We start from the raw sequence: 12,729 nt of genomic DNA, 5'->3' as shown, positions 1-12,729 counted from the left end.
CTCATAACAGCCCTATGAGAGACATAATATTATTATCTTCATTTTGTAAATGAGGAAACAGACACAGAGAGGCTAAACTTGTCTAAGAACACAGCATGGTTTAGTTCCAGGGCCCATGCTGTCACCCACTGTTCCCTGCTGCCTGCCTCTTTACATAGAGCATGTAAAAATATCATACAAATAAAAAACTTCCTTGACTAAAAAAAATAACCCAATGCCACTTAAGTTTTTCTTTTCCAAACATGCAAAGACACAAACTGAGTTTCTTAGGATAGGGTTACTGTTTTGAATTAAGAATAATTTAAAATGCTTCTTTCACCTATTTCCCATTTCTTTTTAAAAAAATAATACCCACATATTTTGTAATTATAAAAATGATACATACTTATTGCAAAAACTGGAAAAAATGCCAAAATGTTTAAAGAACTCACTAGTAATTCAATCAATAATAATCTTTTCGTATGTTAAGATCTCACTTTCTATATGCATAGGTACAAACATGTATTTAGATAATTGAGATAATGTGGTATATACAGTTGGATGACTTTTTCTTTTTTACTGGATATTGCATCATGTGTATTTTTCCATAATATTAATACTCTTCATGTGCATCATTTTAATAATATGTTTTAATGAATGTGCTACAATTAGAGTTAAGATAAGAGCTAATATAAATAATGTTATAATAAACATCACTGTACACATATTTTTGCCTACATCTCTCATAATGTCCTTAGGATAAAATTCTATAAATTAAAATATTTAATTTTCTTATTGAATTGTACTTATTAATTTTATGAGTTAATTTATAATATCTATCAGAATAAGATTGTGAGAGGTTTCAGTGAGATAGTGTGTTCCTATTTCCTGACCTAAGTAGAAATAAACGTTACAGTTATACAAACATTTGAAGAATATTAATCATCTTCTGGCAAATTCTTCTCCACTATAAAAAGAAGGGAAGGAAGGAAGAAGAGAAAGAAAAAAGGGAGGTTGGAAGGAAGGGAGGAAATAACTGTTCTTGTAGGATCTTTTCCCAATTTTTAAATCATTTTTCCTTTTCTCTGTATCCTCTAAGCCTTGCCTTAATGACCAGACTCTTTCTAACATGAGCCTCTGAGAAGAGAGGTTCTCTTACAGCCTCTGCATAGATTCGGATCAGGGAACCCTGACCCAGTGACTTGTGGAGAGAGATTATGTTTTAGCTTTTTTAAGGTAAAGAAGTCAAAGACATTAGTTTCTTAGAAAATGCCTGACCTTCTTTATGAAGTCTAATTCTGTTCCCACTTGTCATAGGTAATAATTTTTCAAATTTATATCCTATGTAATGTCGATTCACTTTACTGACCTTTAAAAATACTGATTCATTCAATAATCTCCTTCTATTAGAGTTTACAGTTGTTTGTAATTGAGGAAGTTGGACTGAAATAAAGCCTCCTGGGATCCAAGGAGAATTCATCTTTCCTTAGCCACCTCCATCTCAAACTGTGTTAGGCAAACTTCTGACATGGTCCCCAAGATTACAGACGCAGGAATAAACGTGGAAGGGATTTATAAATATGATGGGATTTCACTCCCATAATTAGGTTATATTATGTGGCAAATGTGAAGGGATTACACAGATGTGATTAAGGTCCCTAGTCAGTGACTTTGAGTTAATAAAAGGGGAGATTATCCTGGGTGGGCCTGACCTAATCAAGTGTGCTCTTTATAAGAGGGTTCAGGCCTTCCCGGAGAGATGCAAAGCAGCATAGATGCACTCCTGTTGGATTTAAAGGAGCACATTGCTATATCATGGAAAACGCCAAGTGGTGGGAAACAGCAGGCAGCCTCTAGGAATTTAGAATCTCAGTCTTACTCCTGAAAGGAACTGAATTTTGCCAATACCCTAAAAAGTTAGAAGAGGATCCCAAGTCTCAGATAAAATTGTAGCCTCAGTCAACACCTTGCTTTCAGCCTTGTGAGACCCTGAGCAGAGGACTCAGCAAAACTGTATATGGATGCCTAACCAACAGAAACTATGTGATAATAAATGCGTTTTTATATAAATATAAATGTATTGTTTGAAGCTGCTAAATTGGTGGTTATTTGTTATGCAGCAATAGAAAACTAATATACAAACACCGCTGTATTTATCTGTTTTCTTCATTAATGAAACATAACATAACCATGCTACTCCTGTTTCTGCACCCATCAGTAAGGCAAGGTCCTGTGGTAGAGACATTCCTGTATTGTTTGCATGGTTCCTCCCCGCATCCCAAATCTTAGATGCATATTTTGATTAATGATGACCACCCTCGATCTAAGAGATTCTATGATATCCCACTACCCCATGCTCCCACCCCCTCAGATACTGGAATCATTCTAGAATAACACTCCAGCTCAGGGTGTCCTAAAGCCCTTCAGCCTATCTACAGAGCAGTCTCTAAGTCCCACAACAACTTTTCCGGCTGTGATAACAAGAATGTGCACAGAAGCAAAGTTGGGGCTGGTCTGTTGCACAGGCGAGGTCCTGTATTCCGCTGCTGCTCCACATACTGACCTGATGCCCATTGAGACAAGTTTTCCCCCTGCTTCCATTCATAGACACAGTTCTCTTTCAGACTCAATGGGGCCCCCAAGTTCTCAGCATCCACCCCTCACAGAAGCAGTGTTTTCTCCCTTACAGGCCAATGGCTCTTTTTTCAGATTGTCGAACACAAAATGTCTTATTGTTCACCTTTCTCTGGGATTGACTGACTATAGGAATACAGTGGTGGTTGTGGAGAAGGGTAAGAAACTGGTGTAATCTTTTGCACCTCAAAAATATTCACCAATCCTCAGGTATCTGAGCTATCACATACACACACACACACACACACACACACACACACATTCTTTGGAAGGTCATCTCATCACAGATATATAGCCCTGTGGTTACTCTTGAATGAACCCGGTCTCTGGGAGATATTTTGAGAAGAAGGAGAGGAGACAGATTGCTTATTCTGACACATGCATCATTAGATTGGGGCAATTATTTTAATTCTTCAGTCTACTTAAATGGATATCCAAAGACACTATTAGTCAATATCCAATTTAACAGTTTTATAAAAAAAGACAGTAACAAAATAAATTTGAGTCAAATATATAGCTTCATATAAATGGTATCTTCAATACCTTCAACATAATATATGATGCTATTGTAGTTTTCTTTAAAAAGAGCACCAAAACAGCTCCGTCTCTAACACTGTACATAAGATGGCTAAAAAATAGCTAATAAAATTATATCCCCACTGGGTACTTGATAGCTCATGTCTTACCTTAGATAAATATATTTTTGTTTCATGGGGTTTTTTTAAAGCCTTTGCTTGAAACTAAAATCTGACCAACACTGTAGAGCAGGGATCATTCCTGAGTGTCACTGGAACTTCCTTGAAAACTTATCCACATAGAACCATTCTTTCCTTGAGTATAGAATACATTTACAGAAGAAAAGAAAATGTAAATGAGATTGCAATCATAAACACCATATTTCCTATTTTTAAAAAATATGTCATTAAAAGTGTTTTGTTTTTAAAAGTAAGGACATAAGGACATAAATACATATAAACATGAAAGTGTTGGCAAACAAGACTTCTTGGTTTCTGACATTCATTTATTTATGTCTCTCTGGTGAAACAAACCCTCACCTGGATAAGTTAAGGACTAGAGTAAGAACCAGAAAAGAGGAAATAATTTAGTGACTTTGTACAGACTACAGAAGGTCATGAAAGTCTCTCCCAATAAAAAGGTCTTCCTGCTGAAGTTGAGATCTGTGCTTGGAGGGTGATCAGTGTTTTTTGTAATCTAGGATGAAAGCTGGACTTATCCTGGGGCAGATCTTCCTTTAGTTCTGGAAGGGATCACTTCTGTGACCCAGTTTGGTTATAGATCTATAAGGCATTTCATTGTTTTGTTAGAAAGACCCAAACCAATAAAATGTCACTAATGCAGATGTTTCGAGTAACATATTGAGTGCTTTCTTAGCAATGTACTTTGGCATGTATTTTTGGTGAGACTAAGCCTTTGCAGAATCAGAACCACCATGGAGCAGCATAGAGATGTGGCTCTGCTCTGAGACACCTGGCTAAGGACGGAGAAATCAGCCAGTGCTCTGCTCACCAGTCCATGAGGTGCTAGTCTTCTCACAGGAGGGGCACCTTTTTCTAATCTTCTTTTAAGTGCCATAAAAGCTAGGTTTGCTGAGAGACATTTTACCTACCACAAGGTGTGCCAAGAAGGATCTGGGGATCTGATCTGATCTTCATCTTTTACTGAACAAAGACTATGAAGTAAACCGGGTTGATTTAGAAGTACCTAGACTGACTGATTTCGTTCCACAGACATGTTAAGCCTGAGTAACACAGACTTCAGGAAATATGGGTCAACTGTTGAGAGTGTCTTGTCTAAGCAGTGGGAATTCGGGGGAGAAGTTGGCAGACCACAAGCTGCAGTGGAGGGTGGGAGTGCTCCTAAACACATGAATGTTCTTCCTGGGAGCCATCCTGGAACCAGAAAGGAAATAAAGCCAGGACTGGGAAAAGAGTTTCTGCATCTGTGAGAAACTGAGCCCAGATTTAAGGTAGGAAGACAGGGGCAAAGAATCCTGCAAGATGGCATCAGTCTGAAGGTCAAGGAGAAAGAAGGCCAATACCAGGCTGGCTGGTTAGCTCAGTGGGTTAGAGTGTAGCCTTGTAACACCGAGGTCAAGTTTTGGTTCCCCGCACAGGCCAGCTGAAAAGGGAAGGCCAGTATGGGATGACCTGTGGATAGGCACGGATAATGGACTTAATGATAGTTAGACGTTTTTTGCCCACATTACAGTCCATTCAGTAATCTTTAAGCTCAATAAAGTTTTTCAAAATACCCAAACTTTCATAGTTTTGGAGAAATAAAGATGCCTAGACTCATGTGTGAGTTGCAGTTGTAAGGGAGAAGCCACTACAACGTGAAATAGCAAGTATCTGAGAGTGCAGCAGCAGCCTGGAGCAAGCTGGCTGGCCAAGTGACAAATGCAGGGCAAATGTACTCATGGGACGTGGAAGCATTCATTGAGGACTCTCAGAAATACCTGGTAAGGGGAACCAGATAACCTGGACTAAATGCAGTTGTTCAAGTCAGGAGCTTGAATTAAGTTAATTGGTACTGAAGAAAAGGTTGACCCTAGAAGGCTGGAGGTCGTTAAGACATGTGAGATACCCAGGGGGATGGGGAGAAGGGGCAGGAACGTGTATTGCTGGCTCTGTATTGCCACGGCAATTTTTCTTTTAGCCCATAAAAGGAAAGCTGACAGTTCCATTCTTACAAAGGGACTAGCATTTTCTTAGATGTAATCTCGTTTTCATTTTCTCTCTGTTGTGAGTGACATAGTGATTAACTATAAACATTTATGCAGAAGAATTCGTATTCAGATTCTTTAAGAACTAAGTATTTTTGAGAATTAAGATATATTCTTTCGATTTGCATGCAAAGACAGAAAAACAAATCAGATTATGTATTATTTTCTCTATAACTCTTGGTGTTGACTAGTTATCTGTCTGTTTTTCTGTCTTCCAGTCATCAACTCAGATGCCTACAAAAACCTGAAACTGCTGATAATTTAAAACATAAAATTAAATTAGAATCCCAATTCAAATAATTGCATATTATTTTGAATTTTAAATATTTTAAATAGAACTGCATGTTATTTCCAGATGGTTGGGACTAACCCAACCTGAAAAGGGTGTATTAAAATAATGGCATAAAGCCTGAGGAAAGCAAACAAAATGTAAAAGCAAGAAGAATGTTTATTAGAATTATTGATCCATAATTTCCTTGCAAAGCTAATGACCTAAAGGAATCTAAGGAAATGTTTACTTTTGTCCACTTGCAACTTAATATTAATCTAACCATATTGACTTGAAGTGTTGAAACTGAGTCAATAAAAGAAACTTCTATGATAGTGTCATAGTTTTACTATTTCCATTGCAATTGAACACCTTGGAGAGAATTTCACTGTAAAACACCACTGCCAAGCACTATGGGAACCACTTGCTTCTATTTATCTCCAACATCCATAATTTAACATAAATCATAGGTTTTAGGTAAGATAATAATTTTAATAAATCAGAATTGAGTGTTAAGCAAGACAACAGTGAAGCCACCAAAACTTATATGCAAAATAGTTCATTAATAAGTATTTATTGGGTGCTTTTTGTAGGAAGGCACAGAACTAGATGCTGGCGTTGAGGATGTGGGTAGGACCTATGTCATTTCTGCCTCTCATAGCTGACTGTCTAACCTGATGTTAAATAAATGTAACAAGTTACACAAAAGTGCATGGGTGGCCTGGATGCGTGGAGTACAGAACAAGAAGCATCAGTGCAATGTGGGGCAACCTCGAGTGTGGTTGGAGTTCCTGAATGATACAGGGAAGAATAAAAATATTTGAAGAATTAGGTCAGATTTTTTCCCCCAGATTTGAAGAAACTATAAACACAGAGATTCAAGACATTCAACAAATCACTAGCACAAGAAACTTGAAGAAAACTACACAAAGGCACATCATAATCAAACTTTTCAATAAAGCAATGACAAGTGACTTTTTAAAGAAAATAACAATATATTGTTGGGGTTTCTAAAATATATAGAAATAAAATATATACAAGCTATAGTACAAAGAAAGGGAAGGGAGAGATGGAAGTATGGAAGAATACAGTTGTATTGTTCTTATACTTTACCTGAAGTATTATAATTTCACTTTATGGTAGACTGTGGTAACTTAAAGTTGTAGATCATAAACCTTAAAGCAACCACTAAACACAGTAAGGAGGTATAGCTAATGAATAACAAAGGAGATAAAATAAAATCATTAATAAAAAATTAATCTAAAATAAGACAGAAAAAAAAGAATAGATGGGACAAATAATAAAAGCAAGATGACAGATTTAAATGCAATCACATCAACAACCACATTAAATTTAAATGGCATATGCATCCCAATTGAAAATTAAAAATTAAACAATTAAAAATTGTCAGGTTGGATCAATACAGGAAAGCCCAATTATATACTACCTACGAGAAACACGCTTTAAATATACAGACACAAATAAGTTAATAAAAAGATGGGATAAAATACAGCATGCTACACACTCAAAAGAAAGCTGGAGTGTCTATTTTAATACCTAAGCAGATTTTAGAGCAAAGAACATTATCTGTAATAAAGATAGTTATTTCATAATGATAAAACGGTCAACTCACTAGGAAGAAATAACAATCCTAAATATTTATGCACTAATAACAGGGTTTCAAAATACTTGAAACAGTGGCAGGGTACGTGCAAAGAGAGGCAGTGAGAGGTGGGAAGGCCGGCATTGCTGAGGCACGGAGTGGGAGGCAAGGAACGGGCACAGGTAAGACACTGCCCCAGACTTCCGGTCAAGATGGCGGAATAGACGTTCCCTAGCATCATTCTCTCCCACAAATCAACCGATTTAAACTGTAAAAACAACATCAAGTGCATACAGAACCGGGAGATGTCCAGCGGGGGAGGCAGAAGCTCCACAGAGACCACATGCCCTGCAGGGCCGCCAGTCGCACAATCCGGCAGATAGGCTTCACTGCTGCCACGCGGCTCCATTCCCAGCCCAGCCCAGCCTAGTGCACACAGAGTGAGGAAACGTCCGGCAGGGGAGGCGGAGGCTCCACAGACCACACACCCTGTGGGGCCGCCACTGCATGATCCAGCAGGTAGCTTCACTACAGGCACCTGGCTCCATTCTCAGCCTGGTCTAGTGCGCTCGGAGCAGGGAGACATCCGGCAGGGGAGGCAGGAACTCGATGGAGACCACACCGCTGCCACGTGATCCAGCACCCTGGCCCAATGTGTACGGAGCACAGAGATGTCCAGCAGGGGAGATGGAAGCTCGATAGAGGCCACACACCCTGTGGGGGGCCGCCGCCACGCAATCCAGCAGCAGGTAGGCTTCACTGCTGCCACCCAACTCCATCCCAAGCCCAGCCTAGTGCACACGGAGCAGGGAGAAGTCCAGCACGGGAGGTGGAAGCTCAGCAGAGACCACACACCCTGCGGTACCACCCTGTGATCCAGCAGCCCGGCAGAGTCCAAGCTGACCAGAGAGGTGGCACCCCAGAGAGGCCCAAGACCCGAGGCAACCACACACGCAAGGCACTAGTGGCCAACTGAGCAGTCACTGAGGTAGCCATACCAAATTGGCAACCAAGGCAACATCTTAGTCAGTCAATAGTGTCAAACCTGTGGACTGTGAAACCCCCTGCCACAATGAATAAACATCAAAGAAAAGATACCAGAAATATGAAAAATTAAGAAAGTACACCACCAAAGGATAATAACCCTCAAGCTCTAGATCCTATAGAACAGGAAGCCTTTGAAATGACTGACAAGGAATTTTGAGTGATAATTCTAAGGAAACTGAATGAGATACAAGAAAACTCAACTATACATCATGATGAAATGAGGAAAAGTATACAGGACCTGAAAGAAGAAATGTACAAGGAAATCAATGCCCTGAAAAAAAATGTAGCAGAACTTGCTGAACTGAAGAAGTTATTCAGCTAAATAAAAAACAAAACGGAGAGTTTAACCAGCAGGCTTGCAGAATTTGAAGAGAGAACCTATGAACCTGAAGATGGGCTGTTTGAAATAACACAAGCAGACAAAACAAAAAAAGAAAAAAGAATCAAAGACATTGCAGAAAATCTGAGAGAGAGATCAGACAACCTTAAGCACTCAAATATCCAAGTCATGGGTATTCCAGAAGGGGAGGAAAAAGGAGATTGCATTGAAAACATATTCAACAAAATAGTGGCAGAAAACTTCCCAGGTATAGGAAAAATCACAGATCTTCAGATCCAGGAAACTCAATGATCTCCAAATGTATTCAACCTAAAAAGGTCTTCTCCAAGACATGTCATAGTCAAATTGGCAAAACTCAGAGACAAAGAGAGAATCTTAAAAGCTGCAAGAGAGAAGCATCACATCACCTATAAGGGAGCCTCAATCAGGTTAACATCAGACTTTTCATCACAAACCCTAAAAGCTAGAAAGGAATGGGATGATATATTCAAAATACTAAAAGACAAAGATTGCCAGCCAAGAATACTCTACTCTGCAAGGCTATCCTTCCGCAATGAAGGGCAAATAGTATATTTCTCAGACAAACAAAAACTGCAGGAGTTCACCACCACATGACCACCCTTACAAGAAATTCTCAAGGGAGTACTGGGTTTGGTTCCTGAAAAATAACTACCACTGCCATAAAAACCCCGAAAAAATCAAAACCCACTAGTATAATAAAAATGGCATATATGAAGAGAAAACAAGCAAACAAAAAGGCTATCTACAACCCAAGGAACGAACAAACACAGAAAACAAACAGTAAATCAGAAAGCAAGGAACAAAAGACACCTAAGACAACCAAACAATAATCAATAAAATGTTAGGAATAAATCAACACTTTTTAGTAACAACTCTTAATGTAAAAGGCTTAAATTCCCCAATCAAAAGACACAGACTGGCTGACTGGATTAAAAAGGAGGACCCAACTATATGCTCCCTTCAAGAGACCCACCTCACCCATAAAGACTCACACAGACAAAGAGTGAAAGGATGGAAAATGATTTGCCATGCAAACAGAAATGAAAAACGAGCTGGAGTAGCTATTCTTATATCTGATAAAATAGACTTTAAACTAAAAACCATAAAAAGAGACAATGAGGGACACTACGTAATGATAAAAGGATTGATCCATCAAGAACACATAACAATCATAAATATCTACGCACCCAATGTTGGAGCAGCCAGATTTATAAAACAAACTCTATTAGACCTAAAGAAGGAAATAGACACTAATACCATAATAGCAGGGGACCTGAACACCACACTGTCAATATTGGACAGATCATCTAGACAAAGAATCAGCAGAGAAACACAAGATCTAAACAAGACTCTAGACCAATTAGACTTGGCAGATATCTACAGAACATTCCATCCAACAACCTCAGAATAATCATTCTTCTCATCAGCACATGGATCATTCTCCAGGATAGATCACATATTAGGTCACAAATCAAGTCTCAACAAATTCAAAAAAATTGGATTTATCCCATGTATTTTCTCAGACCACAATGGCATAAAATTAGAAATCAATAACAAACGAAATTCTGGAAACTATACAAACACATGGAAACTAAACAGCATTCTACTTAATGACATATGGGTCCAAGAAGAAATCAAGCAGGAAATCAAAAAATTTATTGAAACTAATGAAAATAATGATACAACATACCAAAACCTGTGGGATACTGCAAAAGCAGAATTAAGGGGGAAATTTATTGCATTAAATGCTCACCTCAGAAGAATGGAAAGATGGCAAGTGAACAACCTAACACTTCACCTTAAAGAACTAGAAAAAAAGAACAATCCAAACCTAAAGTTAGCAGATGGAAAGAAATCATTAAGACTAGAGCAGAACTCAATGAAATTGAAACCCAAAAAACAATACAAAAAATCAATGAATCAAAAAGTTGGTTTTTTGAAAAGATAAATAAAATTGACAAACCATTAGTATGGCTAACAAAAAAAAGAAGAGATAAGATTCAAATAACAAAAATCAGTAATGAAAAAGGTGATATTACAACTTATTCATCTGAAATACAAGGAATCATTCGAGACTACTATAAACAGCTATACACCAACAAGTTTGAAAATCTGGAGGAAATGGATAAATTTCTGGACACACACAAGCTCCTCAAACTGAGCCATGAAGACGTAGAAAATCTGAACAGACCAATAACAATAAAGGAGATTGAAGCTGTTATCAGAAGGCTCCCAACAAAGAAAAGCCCAGGACCAGCTGGATTCACAGCAGAATTTTACCAAACATTCAAAGAGGAATTGACACCGATTCTTTACAAACTATTCCAAAAGCTTGAAACAGACACAAATCTCCCAAACTCATTCTATGAAGCAAACATCATCCTGATACCAAAACCAGGTAAAGATATAACCAAAAAAGAAAACTACAGGCCAATATCCTTGAAGAATATAGATGCAAAAATCCTCACTAAAATACTAACAAACAGAATACAGCAACACATACATAAAATTATTCACCACAATCAAGTGGGATTCATCCCAGGGATTCAAGGTTGTTTCAACATACGCAAATCAATAAATGTGATACACTATATTAATAAAATCAAACACAAGGACCATTTGGTCATTTCTATAGATGCAAAAAAAGCATTTGATAAAATTCAACACTCATTCATGACAAAGACCCTCTATAGGTTAGGTATAGAGGGAAAGTATCTCAACATAATTAAAGCCATATATGATAAACCCACTGCCAATATCACCCTGAATGGGGAAAAGCTGAAAGCTTTTCCTTTAAGAACAGGAACTAGACAAGGATGCCCACTCTCACCACTCCTATTCAACATAGTGTTGGAGGTACTAGCCAGAGCAATCAGAGAAGAGAAGGAAATAAAGGGCATCCAGATTGGAAAAGATGAAGTCAAACTGTCCCTGTTTGCAGATGACATGATCCTATATACTGAACAGCCTAAAACCTCTACAAAAAAACTCTTGGAGTTGATAAATGATTTCAGCACAGTAGAAGGATACAAAATGAACACACAAAAATCAATAGCATTTCTATTCTCCAATAGTGAACATGCAGAAGGAGAAATCAAGAAAGCCTGCCCATTTACAATAGCCACCAAAAAAATAAAATACTTAGGAATTGAGTTAACCAAAGATGTGAAAAATCTCTATAATGAGAACTACAAACCACTGCTGAGAGAAATGAGAGAGGATACAAGAAGATGGAAAGATATCCCATGCTCTTGGATTGGAAGAATCAACATAGTGAAATGTCCATACTACCCAAAGTGATATACAAATTCAATGCAATTCCCATCAAAATTCCAAAGACATTTTTCTCAGAAATGGAAAGAACTATCCAGATATTTATATGGAATAACAAAAGACCACGCATAGCCAAAGCAATGCTGAGCAAAAAAAATAAAGCTGGAGGCATAACACTACCTGACTTTAAGCTATACTACAAAGCTATAATAACCCAAACAGTATTGTACTGACATAAAAACAGACACACTGATCAATGGAATAGAATAGAGAATCCAGAAATCAACCCACACACCTACAGCCATCTGATCTTTGACAAAGGCACCAAGCCTATACACTGGGGAAGAGACTGCCTCTTTAGCAAGTGGTGCTTGGAGAACTGGATATTAATATGCAGGGGAATGAAAGTAGACCTATATCTTTCACCATCCACTAAAGTCAACTCAAAATGAATTAAAGAATTAAATATACACCCTGAAACAATAAAACTTCTTAAAGAAAATATAGGAGAAACACTTCAGGAAGTAGGACTGGACACAGACTTCATGAATACGACCCCAAAAGCACGGGCAACCAAAGGAAAAATAAACAAATGGGATTATATCAAACTAAAGAGCTTCTGCACAGCAAAAGAAACAATTAACAGAGTTCAAAGACAACCAACAGAGTGGGAGAAAATATTTGCAAAATATACACCTGACAAAGGATTAATATCCAGAATATACAAGGAACTCAAACAACTTTACAAGAAAAAAACAAGTAACCCAATTAAAAAATGGGCAAAAGAACTAAGTAGGCATTTCTCTAAGGAAGATATACAA

Source organism: Cynocephalus volans, chromosome 12, assembly GCF_027409185.1.
Source record: "Cynocephalus volans isolate mCynVol1 chromosome 12, mCynVol1.pri, whole genome shotgun sequence".
NCBI lineage: Eukaryota > Metazoa > Chordata > Mammalia > Dermoptera > Cynocephalidae > Cynocephalus > Cynocephalus volans.
The sequence above is the reverse complement of the archived record's forward strand: the minus strand, read 5'-3'. Positions refer to the sequence as shown.